The sequence below is a fragment of the Nycticebus coucang genome, chromosome 24 (assembly GCF_027406575.1).
Source record: "Nycticebus coucang isolate mNycCou1 chromosome 24, mNycCou1.pri, whole genome shotgun sequence".
Classification (NCBI taxonomy): Eukaryota; Metazoa; Chordata; class Mammalia; order Primates; family Lorisidae; genus Nycticebus; species Nycticebus coucang.
The window spans coordinates 12,042,536-12,060,902 of record NC_069803.1 but is presented as its reverse complement, the minus strand read 5'-3'; the positions used below and the strand labels follow the sequence as shown (position 1 = coordinate 12,060,902).

Genomic DNA, 18,367 nt, shown 5'->3' with positions numbered 1-18,367 from the left:
GCTGAGGCAAGAGAATCGCATAAGCCCAAGAGTTTGAGGTTGCTGTGAGCTGTGGTGCCGTGGCACTCTACCCAGGGCAACATAGTGAGACTCTGTCTCAAAAAAAAAAAAAAAAAAGAGAGAGAAAGAGAAGAGAAAAGACTGGAGGGGGTTTTGTTGTCTTTAAGTTTGTATTGAGCACATCTGAAAAATTCACAGTTTTGTATTTTCTACCCTTGGGAGCAAAGACAAGAAAGCCGACAAAAGACAATTCACTATTATTAGACAAACCAGAAAATGAATGCAAAAAGCTGAATAGCAGCAAATCTAGAATGCTGTTGGTAAAAGTCCTCATAAAGTCTCAAACATGAGTCATCAGATGATAATACCATAGATGAACAGTCTCAAGCTTAAGAAACAATGAGGTAGGGATGGAAGAGAAGAGGGATTTAAAAACATAAAAGAATGAGGGAACAAGATGGAAATAAGGCATTCTCATCTAGTCGTTAACAGGAGGGACTTCGCACACTATTTGGTGATAAAAGTCTTTACCCCTCTCACTTTGCTAAAAGGATACATGACAGTATTCTTTCTTCATCTTCTTCTTTTTTTTTTTTTTGAGACAGAGTCTCACTCTGTTACCCTGGGCAGAGTGCTGTGGCATCAGTGTAGCTCACAGCAACCTTCAAACTCCTGTGTTCAAGCAATCTTCCTATTTCAGCCTCCCAAGTAACTTGCACTACAGGTGCCCACCACAACACCTGGCTAATTTTCCTATTTCTAGTAGAGACAAGGTCTTGCTCTTGCCCAGGTCGGTCTCAAATTCCTAAGCTCAAGGGATCCTCCTGCCTCGGCCTCCCAGAGTGCTAGAATTACGGTGTGAGCCACCATGGTCAGCCTCTTCTTTTTGAGGTGTGCTTGCCAAATTAATTTGATATAAGTCTGCTATCTCAAATTTTGGGTTAAATTTCTAATAAAGCTATTTTTCACTATCCCTTTATTCTTACTTATATAAATTATTCATAAAAATGATTTAATATAGAGTCCATTAGATTCAGGTGGGGAACATTAGTAACTATAGGTTGAGTGTCCCACATCCAAAAATCCATAATCCAAAATGCTCCAAAATCTAAAACTTTTTGAGCACCAACATGACACTCAAAGGAAATGCTCACTAGAGCATTTAAGATTTTGGATTTTTCCATGTGGGATGCTCAACTAGCATAATGAAAATATTCCAAAATCCAAAAAAATCTGAAATCCAAAAACACTTTCTGGACTGGACCCAACCATTTGGGATAAGGGATACTCACCTGTACACAGTTAAAGCAAATGAAAAGAACCCAAAAGACAAGGTTGCCAAGCAAAATGGCTCACAACTGTAATCCCAGCCCTCAGAGAGGCAAGACCAGCCTGAGCAAGAGTGAATTGAGGTCTCTAAAAACTAGCTGGACATTATGACAGGCGCCTGTAGTCCCAGCTACATCCACGGGATGAGATGTATTTGAGAGGCTAAGGTAAGACGATCACTTGAGCCCAGGAATATGAGGTTGCTGTGAGCAACCAAGTGAAACTCTGGTCTCAAAAGAAAAAGCACACCCACACTGCTGAAGGAACTTAAAGAAGATACAAAACAAATGGAAAGACTTCCATGTTCATGAACTGGAAAACTTAATATTGTTAAGATGTCAATACCACTACAAGCAACCTACAAATACAGTGTGATCTCTATCAAAAATCCCGATGGCGCTTTTTGCAGAAATGGAAAAAAATCTATCGAAAAATTCAATGGACTCTCAATAAACCCCAAATAGCCAAAACAGTCTTAAAAAAGAACAAGTTGGAAATTTCACACTTCTTGATTTCAAAACATATTACAAAGCTACATTAATCAAAACATTATAGTCCTGACAAAAAGAACACAGAATAAAAAACCTAGAAACAAACCTTCACATATAAGGTCAAATGATCTTCATGGGTGCCAAGTTCACTCAATAGGGAAAGGACAGTCTCTTCAACAAATGGTGCTGAGACAAAGTAACACATACTATCTTGGGTAGATTTAAAAAAGAATGGTTCTGGCTTGGCACCTGTGGTTCAAGCGGCTAAGGAGCCAGCCACATACACCAGAGCTGGTGGGTTCGAATCCAGCCCAGGCCTGACAAACAACAATGATGGCTGCAACCAAAAAACAGCTGGGCATTGTGGTGGGCGCCTATAGTCCCAGCTACTTGGGAGGCTGAGGCAAGAGAACTGTTTACACCCAGGAGTTGGAGGTTGTTGTGAGCTGTGATGCCATGGCACTCTACCCAGGGTGACAGCTTGAGGCTCTGTCTCGAAAAAAAAAAAAAAGAGTGGTTCTGGGAAAACTGCATATCCATGTGCAAAAGAATGAGATTAAATGCTTATCATACACCATATATGAAAATTAATTCTAAATGTGTTAAAGACCTAAACATATCACCCCAAACTATAAAACTCCTAAAAGAAGAAAAAAATAGAGAAAAGCTTCATGACATTAGATTTGGACATGACACCAAAGGCACAGATTAACAAAATCAAAAACAGACAAATGAGACATCAACTCAAAAACTTTGGTGTATCAAAAAACACAATCAATTTAAAAAAGGCAACCCTCAGATTGGGAGAAAATACTTGCAAATCATGTTTCTGATAAGAGATTAATATCCAGAATTTATAACCTCCCCCACAAATCAACGATAATAAAATGTTTGATTCAAAACCCTGATTCAAAAATGGGCAAACGATTTGAATAGATATTTTTTCTTCTCCTTTTTTTTTTTTTTTTTGTGGTTTTTTGGCCAGGGCTAGGTTTGAACCCGCTACCTCCAGCATATGGGACCGGCGCCGCCCTGAACAGAGATTTTTTCAAAGATGACATACAAGGGTCAACAAGCATATGAAAATGTTTACCATTAATATCTAGAAAAACGCAATTAAAAGTTATCATTTCGGCCCGGCACTTGTAGATCAGGCAGCTAAGGCGCCAGCTACATACACCAGAGCTGGCAGGTTCAAATCCATCCTGAGGCTACCAAACAACAATAACAACCACAACCAAAAATAGGCGTTGTGGTGGGTGCCTGTAGTCCCAGCTACTTGGGAGGCTGAGGTTAAGAGAATCTCTTAGGCCCAGAGTTTGAGATTGCTATGAGCTGTGATGCCACAGCACTCTAACCAGGGCAACAGCTTGAGGCTCTGTCTCAAAAAAATAAATTAATTAATTAAATTAAATTAAATAAAAACAAGCTATCATTTCACACCAAGATGATGGCTAATTATCAAAAATAAAAGCAGAAAAAACCAATGAGGGCAAGGATGTGGGGAGAAACTAGAACCCTTGTGCACTGTTGGTAAGATCGTAAAATGGTATAACTGCTAAGAAAAAAAGCATGGCGGCTTCTCTGCCTGCTGGCCCTGATGATAGAGGCCCACCCACCGTCTATGGCAGTGGTTCTCAACCTTCCTAATGCTGCGAACCATTAATATAGTCCAAAGGGGTCGCAACCCCCAGGTTTAGAACTGATGATCTATGGCAAACATATCCTGCCCCGTAAGCTTTCTGACTCCATGAACCTGTCTTTCCTTTCCTCAATAAAATTTGTTCTCGGGGGCTTCCCATTTGGATTCCCCCTCTTCCTCTGCTGGAGGTTCTGTTCCCCACTCTTCTGTTTGCTCTGTTTTGCTCACCATGGCTATTAATCTTTCTCCCTGTCAATGAACCATGCTGTCACTTAAAAAAAAAAAAAAAAGGGCGGCGCCTGTGGCTCAGTGAGCAGGGCGCCGGCCCCATATTCTGAGGGTGGCGGGTTCAAACCCAGCCCCGGCCAAACTGCAACAAAAAAATAGACGGACGTTGTGGCGGGCGCCTGTGGTCCCGGCTACTAGGGAGGCTGAGGCAGGAGAATCACCCAGGAGTTGGAGGTTGCTGTGAGCTGTGTGACGCCACGGCACTCTACTGAGGGCAATAGAAACTCTGTCTCTACAAAACAAACAAAAAAAAAAAACAACTTTGTTTCATACTTTCCTAAAAGGGAGAAAAAAAAAATATGTATACACATTTTAAGAAAGGAATAACATGTATTGAAATTGTAATGCTCTATACCTATTGATTAAATACAAGTAACGTTGAGGACCTCTTTTGTAATTGCAGAAGTCAAATATGACTTGAATATACAATTTAATACAGTTTTTCCTTTCTTAAAATGTGCCAGGCACCGTGGTTCACATCTGTAATCCTAGCACACTGAGAGGCTGAGGCAGGTGGATTGCTTGAGCTCATAAGTCCAAGACCAGCCTGAAAAAGAGCAAGACACCGTTCTCTATTAAAAATACAAAAAACTGGCGGCACCTGTGGCTCAAAGGGGTGGGATGCTGGTCGCGTATGTCAGAGGTGGCAGGTTCATACCAGCCCAGGCCAAAAACCACATGCACACACAAAAAATAAATAGAAAAAAAAAAAAAGAGAGAAACCTAGAATTAAAAAAATACATATATACAAAAAACTGAAGGGGGCGGAGACAAGATGGCTGACTGAAGCCAGCTTTCCACAGAGGCTCCCATCCAGAAGAAGTGTTAAAGGACAGAAATTTAGCAAGTAACCTGGTGGATTAGAGCTGCACCAAGAGAGAAAGGTTGAAGAACGCACATCAACCCTGCTGAGGCGAGCTGCAACCACAAGGATACAAACAAAAGGTACAAAATCCATCACCAAGCGGACGGGAGTCCCCTCCTCCATGAGAATGGCTCGGAGTACCCCACAAACAAATGAGCAGAGTTCAAAGGTCCTCCCACTACACTCCATGGGAGAGACCCTCTAAAAACTGGCCCTACCTCCCCTGCTAGGGTGCCATGGCGCTCTCCTGCCAGGCATAAAACTGTGTAAAACTGTATATATTCTCTACCTGCAATTCTGAGCTCCCAGTACTCCCCTCCACTCTCACTCTGAGGTCTGGAGGCCTGTCCCCCAGATTCTTGGGTGATTTCTCGAGGGGTGTGGACAGGGGCTGGACTGCAGCTGGTCAGTGCTGTTTCTGCAGCACAAGAGTGAAGAGAGGACAGTCATCCGAGAGGGAACCACACCAGAGCAGCAGTGCCCCAAGGCACAGAGCAGCAGCCATTTTTGGCAACAATAGGGCTCACCCCAGATATTCCCAAGTCACACCCCTTGTGTCTCTGGGCAACCAGAGGAGGCCCGGCATCTTCTCAGGTGGCAACCACCATGGAACACAACTGGGATGAAAATGCAGGCCCCGTGAGTAAAGGGTTTGCCTGAGGCAGTACCGGCCTGGGTAGAGCGCGGAGACTAGAAAACACACGCAGAGCCGGAAGATTCCCAGGGCGGGGCTGACCCAGAGGACCGCTTTACTGAGCCTAAGATGCACTGGGCCCCCAGGGGACCATCAGCTTAAACAAAGGCGGGCAGGCAGAGGCTAGACCTGACAGGTAACTGTGCTATGAATACAAACTACAGCTGAGACCTTACAGCAGCACAGACAGGGCCTGAGGCACCGGTTCTGGGAACTCAAAACAGCTTCTCTTCTGCAGGGGAGTTTAGCAGGGACAGAAACAAATTCCCGCAAGGTTGTTCTGTCAGTAACATCAATCAGGGGTGGGGCTGGAACTGAGTGAACACCCCCCAACCTCCATCAAGCGCTCGAGGTTGTCAGGCCTCACCTCCCTCTGCCAAATAGAGGCAGAGAGCAGCGGCCTGGCTGAGCAGACATAGATCTCCTTGTGATTCAGGTAGGTGCAAACCCCTGGAGTATCTGCTCATTGGAGGCAACTGGGTCACAGCCCTGCAGGGTTATCAGTGACTGGGTGTGACAGAGGTGCAAGGTGGGGAAGGAGGCATCAACCTTCCCAGACTAATCTATTTGCTGGGTGAGTCCTCCTGACTTCACGGAGCACCGGAGCAAGTCATATTTGAGTTGTCAGCAGACCCCTGCAATCTAGTTGCCAGAGACCTTTTAAACTCTCCCACCTGAGACAGGTGCTGACTGAGACAATTGATTTGGACCTTTTGAACCGTGTCAATTGCCCAAGGACTATTCCAAGGGGGTACCCTGGGAGTGTGGTTGTAGGAAGGTTTAATTTTCCTTTTCCAATTGTTACCAGTGGGGGGCGGGGTGACTTAATTGCTGGTATTTCTCCACAGCTGAGACTTCAACTCAGAGTAACTATTTCACTAGGTCGGACAGAGACCAGCTGAAAACAAGACAGAGCCACTTAGCCCCACCACACCAAACAGGTCCCCAGTTTCTCAGGCCATAGCACTGTATGGGTCCTCGACAAAGCTCCAAGGGAAAAGTCAAACAGTGTAAAATAATCATGGGGCGGAATTAGCGGAAAAACTCTGGTAACATGAATAACCAGAAAAGATCAACTCCCCCCGCCCAAGGAAAGATATGTCAGATGTAACTGAAGATCCCATTCATAAACAGATGGCCGAGATGTCAGAAATCGAATTCAGAATTTGGACTGCAAACAAGATTAATAGAATGGAGGAAAATTTGGAATTAGAAATTCGAGGAGCAATTCAAAAGTTGTAATTAGAAATTCGAGGAGAAATACAAAAGTTGCCTTAAGAATTCAACAATTTTACAGACAAAAACACCAAAGATTTTGACACACTGAAGCAAGAATTTGCAGCCCTCAAAAATCTGAAAAATACAGTAGAATCCCTCAATAACAGAGTAGACGAAGCAGAAGAAAGGATTTCTGACATTGAAGACGAAGCTTTTGAACACCCTCAAAGAGGAAGAGAAATGGAGAGCAAAAATGAATCATTCTCTCAGAGAGCTCTGGGATAATTCAAAGAAGGCTAATATCCGCCTCATTGGAATCCCTAAAAGTGATGAAGTGGCCTCAAAAGGCAGAGGCCCTTCTCCATGAAATTATGAAAGAGAATTTTCCAGACATGCCAAGAGATTCTGACATTCAGATAGCGGACAGTTTCACAACCCCAGCATGACTCAATCCCAATAAGACATCCCCCAGGCATATCATAATTAACTTCACTAAAGTTAATATGAAGGAGAAAATTCTCAAAGCAGCCAGATGTAAGAAATCCATTACCTACAAAGGGAAGAATATTAGAATGATTGCAGATCTCTCTGCTGAAACTTTTCAAGCCAGAGAGGGTGGTCATTGACTTTTAATCTCCTAAAACAAAATAACTTTCGACCCCGGATCCTGTATCCAGCTAAACTCAGTTTCATTTATGATGGAGAAATTAAATACTTTAATGACACCCATATGTTTTAGAAATTTGCCATAACCAAACCAGCTCTTCAAGATATTCTCAGACCTATCCTCCATAATGACCAGCCCAATCCTCTACCACAAAAGTAAACTCACTCAAAAACTTATGATAAAACTCCAACTTCCACAGTGGCAAAAGGATTAAAAATGTCCAGTGGACTGTCAAAAAACTCAATATCCAAAATGTTACCAGATTTATCAATAGTCTCCATTAATGTGAATGGCTTAAACTGTCCTCTAAAGAGGCAGAGGTTGGCTGACTGGATACAAAAACTCAGGCCAGATATTTGCTGCATACAAGAATCATATCTTACCTTAAAAGATAAATATAGACTCGGGGTGAAAGGATGGTCATCCATATTTCAGGCAAATGGTAATCAGAATAAAGCAGGTGTTGCAATTCTTTTTGCAGATACAATACGCTTTAAACCCACAAAAGTAAGGAAGGATAAAAATGGTTACTTCATATTTGTTAAGGGTAATACTCAATATGATGAGATTTCAATTTTTAGTATCTATGCACCCAACCAGAATGCACCTCAATTTATAAGAGAAACTCTAACAGACATGAGCAACTAGATTTCCACCAGCTCCATAATAGTCGGAGATTTCAACACTCCTTTGGTAGTGTTGGATAGATCCTCCAATAAGAAGATGAGCAAAGAAATTTTAGATTTAAACCATCCAACATTTAGATGTAGCAGACATCTACAGAACATTTCATCCCAACAAAACTGAATACACATACTTCTCATCAGCCCACGGAACATACTCCAAAATCGATTACATCTTAGGTCACAAGTCTAACCTCAGTAAATTTAAAGAAATAGAAATTATTCCTTGCATCTTCTCAGACCACCATGGAATAAAAGTTACACTCAGCAACAACAGGAATCTGCATACTGATACAAAAACAAGGAAGTTAAATAACCTTACACTGAATGATAGCTGGGTTATATATGAGATTAAGAAGGAAAGTGCCGGGCGGCGCCTGTGGCTCAGTGAGTAGGGCGCCGGCCCCATATGCCGAGGGTGGTGGGTTCAAACCCAGCCCCGGCCAAACTGCAACCAAAAAAATAGCCGGGCGTTGTGGCGGGCGCCTGTAGTCCCAGCTGCTCGGGAGGCTGAAGCAAGAGAATCGCATAAGCCCAAGAGTTAGAGGTTGCTGTGAGCCGTGTGATGCCACGGCACTCTACCTGAGGGCGGTACAGTGAGACTCTGTCTCTACAAAAAAAAAAAAAAAAAGAAGGAAAGTGCCAAATTTTTGGAACAAAACGACAATGAAGACACGAATTATCAGAACCTCTAGAATACCGCAAACGCAGTCCTAAGAGGGAAATTTATAGCACTGCAAGCCTTCCTCAAGAGAACGAAAAGAGAGAACATTAACAACTTAATGGGACATCTCAAGCAACTGGAAAAGGAAGAATATTCCAACCGCAAGCCAAGTAGAAGGAAAGAAATAACCAAAACCAAAATCAGAACAGAATTAAATGAAATTCAAAATGAATTATACAATAGATCAATAAATCAGAAAGTTCGTTTTTCGAAAAGGTCAGTAAAATGGATAAACCTTTGGCTAACCTAACCAGGAAAAAAAGAAAAATCTCTAATTTCATCAATTAGAAATGACAAAGATGAAATAACAACAGACTCCTTAGAAATTCAAAAAATCCTTAATGAATATTACAAGAAACTTTATTCTCCGAAATATGAAAATCTGAAGGAAACTGACCAATACTTGGAAGCATGTCACCTTCCAAGACTTAGCCAGAATCAAGTGGAAATGTTGAACAGGCCAATATCAAGTTCTGAAATAGCATCAACCATAAGAAATCTCCCTAAAAAGAAAAGCCTGGGACCAGATGGCTTCACGTCAGAATTCTACCAAACCTTTAAAGAGGAACTAGTACCTATATTACTCAACCTGTTCCACAGTATAGAAAAAAGAAGGAAGACTACCCAACACATTCTATCAAGCAAACATCACCCTGATCCCCAAACCAGGAAAACACCCAACAAGAAAAGAAAATTATAGACCAATACCACTAATAAATATATATGCAAAAATATTCAACAAGATCCTAACAAACAGAATCCAGCAACACATCAAACAAATTATACATCATGACCAAGTCAGTTTTATCCCAGGGTCTCAAAGCTGGTTCAATATACGTAAATCTATAAATATAATTCAACACATAAACAAATTAAAAAACGAAGACCATATGATTCTCTCAATTGATCCAGAAGAAGCTTTTGATAATATCCAGCATCCCTTCATGATCAGAACACTTAAGAAAACTGGTATAGAAGGGACATTTCTTAAACTGATAGAGGCCATCTACAGCAAACCCACAGCCAATATCGTATTGAATGGAGTTAAATTGAAATGATTTCCACTCAGATCGGAACCCAACAAGGCTGCCCATTGTCTCCACTGTTCTTTAACATTGTAATAGAAGTTTTAGCCATCACAATTAGGGAAGAAAAGGCCATCAAGGGTATCCATATAGGGTCAGAAGAAATCAAACTTTCACTCTTCACAGATGATATGATTGTTTCTGGAAAACACCAGGGATTCTACTACAAAACTCTTAGAAGTGATCAAGGAATACAGCAGCGTCTCAGGTTACAAAATCAACATTCATAAATCGGTAGCCTTTATATATACCAACAATAGTCAAGCTGAAAAAACAGTTAAGGACTCTATTCCATTCACGGTCATGCCAAAGAAGATGAAATATTTGGGAGTTTATCTAACAAAGGACATGAAAGATCTCTATAAAGAGAACTATGAAACTCTAAGAAAAGAAATAGCTGAAAATGTTAACAAATGGAAAAACATACCATGCTCATGGCTGGGAAGAATCAACATTGTTAAAATGTCCATACTACCCAAAGCAATATACAATTTTAATGCAATTTCTTATTAAAGCTCCACTGTCATACTTTAAAGATCTTGAAAAAATACTTCGTTTTATATGGAATCAGAAAAAACCTCAAATAGCCAAGACATTACTCAGACATAAAAACAAAGCAGGAGGAATCACATTACCAGACCTCAGACTATACTATAAATTGATAGTGATCAAAACAGCATGGTACTGGCACAAAAGCAGACAGGTAGATGTCTGGAACAGAATAGAGAACCAAGAGATGAACCTAGCTACTTACCGTTATTTGATCTTTGACAAGCCAATTAAAAACATTCAGTGGGGAAAAGATTCCCTATTTAACAAATGGTGCTGGGTGAACTGGCTGGCAACCTGTAGAAGACTGAAACTGGACCCACACTTTTCACATTAACTAAGATAGACTCTCACTGGATCAAAGATTTAAACTTAAGACATGAAACTATAAAAATACTAGAAGAAAGTGGAGGGAAAACCCTTGAAGAAATCAGTCTGGGCGAGTATTTTATGAAGAGGACCCCCCGGGGCAATTGAAGCAGCTTCAAAAATACACTACTGGGACCTGATCAAACTAAAAAGCTTCTGCACAGCCAAGAACACAGTAAGTAAAGCAAGCAGACAGCCTTCAGAATGGGAGAAGATATTTGCAGGTCTCCGACAAAGGTTTAATAACCAGAATCCACAGAGAACTTAAACGTATAAGCAAGAAAAGAATAAGTGATCCCATCTCAGGCTGGGCAAGGGACTTAAAGAGAAACTTCTCTGAAGAAGACAGGCACACGGCCTACAGACATATGAAAAAATGATCATCCTTAATCATCAGAGAAATGCAAATCAAAACTACTTTGAGATCATCTAACTCCAGTAAGATTAGCCCATATCACAAAATCCCAAGACCAGAGATGCTGGCGTGGATGTGGAGAAAAGGGAACATTTCTACACCACTGGTGGGAATGCAAATTAATACATTCCTTTTGGAAAGATGTTTGGAGAACACTTAAGAGATCTAAAAATAGATCTGCCATTCAATCCTATAATTCTTCTACTAGGTATATAACCAGATTATAACACAGATATTATAAAAATCACATTATAACAAAGATATTTGTACCAGAATGTTTATTGCAGCCCAATTCATAATTGCTAAGTCATGGAAAAAGCCCAAGTGCCCATCGATCCACGAATGGATTAATAAATTGTGGTATATGTACACCATGGAATATTATGCAGCCTTAAAGAAAGATGGGGATTTTACCTCTTTCATGTTTACATGGATGAAGCTAGAACATACTCTTCTTAGTAAAGTATCTCAAGAATGGAACAAAAAGTATCCAATGTACTCAGCCCTACTATGCAACTGATTTATGGCTTTCATATGAAAGCTATAACCCAGTTATAGCCTAAGAATATGGGGAAGGGGGAGAGGAAGGGGACGGAGGGGGGAGGATGGGCGGAGGGAGGGTGATTAGTGGGATTACACCCACGGTGCACCTTACAAAGGTACATGTGAAATTTAGTAAATGTAGAATATAAATGTCTTAACACAATAACTAAGAAAATGCCAGGAAGGCTATGTTAACCAGTGTGATGAAAATGTGTCAAACCTTATAAAACCAGTGTATGGTGCCCTATGATTGCATTAATGTACACAGCTATGATTTAATAGTAAAAAAAGCAAAAAACTGGCTCAGAGCCTATAGCTCAAGTGGCTAAGGCACCAGCCACATATACCAGATCTGGCGGGTTCAAATCCAGTCCAGGCCTGCCAAACAACAATGACAACTACAACCAAAAAATAGCCGGGTGTTGTGGCAGGCACCTGTAGTCCCAGCTACTTGGGATGCTGAGGCAAGAGAACCACTTAAGCCCAGGAGTTGGAGGTTGCTGTGAGCTGTGATGCCACAGCACTCTACCCAGGGCGACAGCTTAAGGCTCTGTCTCAAAAAAACAAAAAACTGAGGCAAGAGGATCACTTGAGCCCAGGAATTGGAAGTTGCTGTGAGCTATGATGATGCCACAGCACTCTATCCAGGGCGACAGCTTCAGACTCTGTCTCAAACAAACAAACAAAAAAATTTGTATGCTTGGCACCTGTAGCTCAGGCACTAGGGCACCACATACATGGGAGTTGGCGGGTTCAAATCCAGCCCGGGCCTGCCAAACAACAATGACAACTACAACCAAAAAATAGCTGGGTATTGTGACGGGCGCCTGTAGTCTCAGCTACTTGGGAGGCTGAGGCAAGAGAATCACTTAAAGGCAGGAGTTTGAGGTTGCTGTGAACTGTGACACCATAGCACTCTACCCAGGGCGACATCTTGAGACGCTGTCTCAAAAAAAAGAAAAAAAAAAAATGTGTATACCTTTTTTTGGTACTCTATGTATATCCAAAAGAACTGAAATAAGAGTCTTGAAGAAATACTTGCACACTCGTGTTCATGACAGCATTATTCTTAATAGCCAAGACGTGGGAGTAACCTGAATATACACTGATGAATGGAGAAACAAAATGTGGTGTGTATATATAACAGAGTAATATTTGGCTTCAAAAAGGAAGGAAATCCTGTCGCATGTTACACAACTTGGAATGAATTTTGAGGACATTATTCTAAGTGAAATAAGCCAGCCACAAGAAGATAAATACAGCTGATTCCACTTAAATGAGGTCTCTACAGTAGTCAAACTCAAGTAGAAAGATGGTTGCCAAAAACTACGGAAAGGAGGGAAAGGGATTAGTTGTTCAATGAGTATAGAGTTTTTCAGTTTTAAAATGTAAAAGTTCAGGAGATCTTTTCTATCACAATGTGAATATAATTACACTATGATATTGTATACTTTAAAATAGTAAAGATGTTAAATGTTATGTTATTTGTTTTTTTTTGAGGGACAAGGTCTTGCTATGTTGCTGATGTTCTCAAACTCCTGGGCTGAAGGGATCCTCCCAACTTGGCCTCCCAGGTAGCTGGGAAGATAGGCAGGCACCACTGTACCTGGCCATGTTATGGTTTTTATCACAGTTTTAAATTTTTTTAATTTTTTAATCATAAAACATCTTTTTAATGTGAACACTACTCCACAACAAAAAACTATTTACAGTGTGGAGTTTCCAGAATGGTGGCTTTCACATCACCAGTCTACCCTGGGGCTGACACAGCAGCTGTCTCCAGCCAAGAAGCTTTAGTCCAACTGCACATTTCTCCTTGTTCCTTAATGGCTCTCCAAGGTCCCTATGGATTCAAGGAACCCATCCACTTACATTCTTCTTAGTATTTATGGCTCAGCAAGTACATCCTCAAAATCATCAATAACTCTGGCAACATAATATGCACAGATAGGTTTTTCTTTTTTTAAGACAGAGTTTCACTTTGTTGCTCTCAGTAGAGTCAACTCACAGCAACCTCCAACTCTAGGGCTTAAGTGATTCTCTTGTCTTAGCCTCGCAAGTTGCTGGGACTACAGGCGCCTGCCAAAATGCCCAGCTATTTTTTTTTTTTTTTTGGTTGGAGTTGTCGTTGTTGCTTAGCAGACCCAGGCCAAGTTCAAACCCGCCACCCTAGGTGTATGTGGCCAGCGCTCTTGCAGACTGAGCTACAGGAGCTGCCGTAGATAGGTTTTTCTTCCAATAAGTACTAATTCAATAATCCATTTCCATCTTAAGAAATTGTTTTCACAGGGCAGCAGAGTCTCAAGCTATTGTCCTGGGTAGAGTGCTGTGTGTCATAGCTTACAGCAACCTCCAACTCTTGGGCTCAAGTGATCCTCTTGCCTCGGATTTTTCTATTTTTAATAGAGATGGGGTTTTGCCCTTTCACTCTTGCTCAGGCTGGTCTCGAACCTGTTAGCTCAGGTAATCCACCCACCTTGGCCTCCCAGAGTGCTAGGACTACAGGTGTGAGCCACCACACCCGGCTTTTCGATCTTGGCTTTCATAGAATTCTTCTTAGATGGCTCCCATCTCAGGCTCTGCATGTTGGCGTCCAGTAAAAAGTACCTATGATAAACTCTAGAGTTGGAGCACAACTTTTTGAATTCTGAACCCTCAACCACTGAGTTGATAAGAGTTTCACTGTTAATCTTCTCTGTAAGCATGCTGCTGAATGAGACTGTCTTTTTATGTTCTCTTTTCTGTTTTGTACCATCACTGATGATGCTACTCCAGCAGGGAAGGCCAGTAGGCTTACTCTTCTGGGGAGGGGGCAGACAGCCAAGCTGGGGGTCAGGGCAAGCATTAACATGCCAGGGAACTCCGGATCCCCTGGCGGGGCTGGCATGGGCTGCAGTCTCCATTAGAAACCTGGCTTTTTGGAAAGACATATGGAGAATCCTCAAAGAACTCAAATTAGACCTCCCATTTGATCCTACAATCCCATTACTGGGCATCTACCCAGAAGGAAAAAAAAAAAACCTTTTATCATAAGGACATCTGCGCTAGGCTGTTTATCACAGCTCAATTTACAATTGCCAAAAATATGGAAACAACCTAAATACCCACCAACTCAGGAATGGATTAACAAGCTGTGGTATATGTATACCATTGAATACTATTGAGCCATTAATAAAAGATGGAGGCTTGGTGCCCGTAGCACAGTGGTTACGGCGCCGACCACATGCACCAAGGCTGGTGGGTTCAAACCCAGCCCAGGCCAGCTAAACAACAATGACAACTGCAGCAACAATGACAACAAAAAATAGCTGGGCATTATGGCGGGCACCTGTAGTCCCAGTTGCTTGGGAGGCTGAGGCAAGAGAATCGCTTAAGCCCAAGAGTTTGAGGTTGCTACAAGCTATGATGCCACAGCACTCTACTGAGGGCAACATAGTAAGACTCTGTCTCAAAATAAAATTTTTTTAAATAAAAAAAATAAAAAAATATGGAGACTTTACATATTTTATATTAACCTGGATGCAGGTGGAACACATTCTTCTTAGTAACGTATCACAAGAATGGAGAAGCAAGAATCCTATGTACTCAATTCCAATATGAAGCCAGTAGACGATCTAATATGTGCCCACATAAGAGAAAAACTCAAATCAATTGAAGGTAGGGGGTGGTGGCGGGGGAACAAGAAAGTGGGGAGAGGGGAGGAGGGAGGTGGAATCGGTGTGTTCCCACTTAATGGGCACAATGTTAGGGCGTATGGCATACCTCTTGGGGCTGGGACACAATTATAAGAGAGACTTTAACAAGTGCAAACATTGTAACCTAATTCTTTGTACTCTCAATTAACCTGAAACAAACAAACAAAAAAGAACACTAAAGAGTAGCTAATTCAATACATCACCTTAAAATTACCAAGAGCAACACAATCTCAAAAAAAAAAAAAAAGAGAGAGAAACTCAGTGCCCACCAGACTCAAGATGACTCAGCTGTGGAATCAGAAGAGAATAATTTTATTTATTTATTTATTTTTTGTAGAGACAGTTTCACTTTATGGCCCTAGGTAGAGTGCCATGGCATCACACAGCTCACAGCAACCTCCAACTCCTGGGCTTAGGCAATTCTCTTGCCTCAGCCTCCCAAGTAGCTGGGAATACAGGCGCCCGCCACAACACCCAGCTATTTTTTTGTTGCAGTTTGGCCAGGGCCGGGTTTGAACCCACCACCCTCAGCACCTTACCGACTGAGCCACAGGTGTCGCCCTAGAAGAGAATAATTTTAAAGCAGCTATTAGAAACTATGGCTCACAGGTATAACAAAATACACTGTAATGAATGAAAAAAATAAACACAAGATCTCAGCAAAGAAAGAGAAACTATGAGAAAAAATGAAAATGAAATTCTAGAACTGAAAAATACAACCTTTTTTTTGGTGGGGGGCAGGGTTTCACTCTGTTGCCCTGGGTATAGTGCTATAGCATCATAACTCACAGCAATCTCAAGCTCTTGGGTTCAAGTGATCCTCTTGCCTCAGTTTTTTCATTTTTAGTAGACAGGATCTTTTTTTTTTTTTTTTTTTTGCGACAGAGTTTTACTCTATCGCCTTCGGTAGAGTGCTGTGACATCACAGCTCACAGCAACCTCCAAATCCTGGGCTTAAGCGATTCTCTTGTCTCAGCCCCATCCCCACCCCCAGTAGCTGGGACTACAGGTGCCTGCCACAATGCCCAGCTATATTTTTGTTGCAGTTTGGCCAGGGCCCAGTTTGAACCCACCACCCTTGGTATATGGGGCCAGTGCCCTACCCACTGAGCCACAGGCACCACCCTAGAGACAGGGTCTTGCTCTCACTCAGGCTGGCCTCTGGGCCCCACTGTGAACCATATAATCCTTAAAATAAGAAAATCACCTGGATGTGGTGGCTCACACTTGTAATCCTAGCACTCTGGGAAGCCAAGGAGGGTAGATTACTTAAGCTCACGAGTTCAAGACCAGTCCAAGCAAGAGCAAGACTCCATCTCTAACCAGGCACGGTGGCTCATGCCTGTAATCCCAGCACTCTGGGAGGCCAAAGCAAGCGGACTGCCTGAGCTCACAACCTGGAGACCAGCCTGAGCTTGTCTCTAAAAATAGCCAGGAGCTGTGGCTAGTGCCTGTAGGCCCAGCTACTTGGAAGTCTGAGGCAAGAGAATCGCTTAAGCCCAAGAGTCTGAGGTTGCTGTGAGCTAGGATGCCACAGCTCTCTACCAGGGGGCGACAAAGTGAGACTCTGTCTCAAAAAAAAAAAAAAAAAAGACCCCCATCTCTACTAAAAGTTGAAAAACCAGCCGTCATGGTGGGTGCCTGTAGTTCCAGCTACTCAAGAGGCTGAAGCAAGAGGATCACTTGAGCCCAAGAGTTTGAGATTGATTACTGTGAGATAAGATGACGCCACAGCACTCTACTCAAGGCAACAGAGTGAGACTCTCTGTATCAAAAAAAAAAAAAAAAGAGAAAAAGAAGAAATGCACCAATTGGGCTTAACAGTAAATTCGAGGTTAAAAAAAAAAAAAATCAGTGAACACGACAGAGTAACAGAATAGAAAAAAATAAATACAGACTCAGGGACCTGTGGTACAATATACCAAAAGGTCTAACACATGTATAATTCAATTACTACAAAGCACAGGAGAAAGGAGTAAATTTTACTTCACAGGTAGTAAAAAGAATAAACCTGATTACAAGTTGTCATCAATCATTAGCAACTGCCAAGAATGGAAAAAAGCAGCCTTTCCAAGTGAATTTCAAATTTCAAATGGAAATGTAATTTGTATCATTATGACCTTAACTGATAGCACCTTTAGGACTTTTTTTTTTTTGTAGAGACAGAGTTTCACTTTATTGCCCTCGGTAGAGTGCCGTGGCCTCACACAGCTCACGGCAACCTCCAACTCCTGGGCTTAGGCGATTCTCCTGCCTCAGCCTCCCGAGTAGCTGGGACTACAGGCGCCCGCCACAACGCCCAGCTATTTTTTTTTTGTTGCAGTTTGGACGGGGCCGGGTTTGAACCCGCCACCCTCGGTATATGGGGCCGGCGCCCTGCTCACTGAGCCACAGGTGACCTTCTCTCTTTTTTTTTTATTGTTAAATCATAGCTGTGTACATTAGTGCAATCAAGGGGTACAATGTGCTGGTTTCATATACAATCTGAGATATTCTCATCAAACGTTCAACGTAATGCCTTCATGGCATTTTTCTTAGTTACTGTATGTAGACATTTGTATTCTGCATTCTTTAGGACTTTAAGAACACCACGTCATTAACCAATGCTTTTGCCTCTAATTCCGCAGGTTTACTAATTCAGAGTAATATAAGGTACATACACTTAGGTTACTTTGTTGGTATTTGTTAGGTAGAATCCAAATTAATGTTTCCAAATTTCTTTTTTTTTTTTTTTGTAGAGACAGAGTCTCACTTTATGGCCCTTGGTAGAGTGCTGTGGCCTCACACAGCTCACAGCAACCTCCAACTCCTGGGCTTAAGCGATTCTCTTGCCGAGTAGCTGGGACTACAGGCGCCCGCCACAACGCCCAGCTATTTTTTTTTGTTGCAGTTTGGACGGGGCCGGGTTTGAACCCGCCACCCTCGGTATATGGGGCCGGCGCCTTACTGACTGAGCCACAGGCGCCACCCATGTTTCCAAATTTTAATTAGTATTGTTTAAGTAGCTCTTGTTTACAAACACAAGAGAAATGTTACGAAAAACTTCTCAGAAATATTCTGAAGAATCAACAATCATACTACAACAAGAGACCTACTAAAATTACACAAAG

The 18,367-nt window shown here is 41.9% G+C and overlaps 1 protein-coding gene across 2 annotated transcripts in view; it reads right to left on the bottom strand.

The window, feature by feature from the left end:
• Positions 1–18,367, bottom strand: part of GTF2E2 (general transcription factor IIE subunit 2) — a 90,474-nt gene that overhangs the window by 14,376 nt on the left and 57,731 nt on the right. The window lies entirely within an intron of this gene.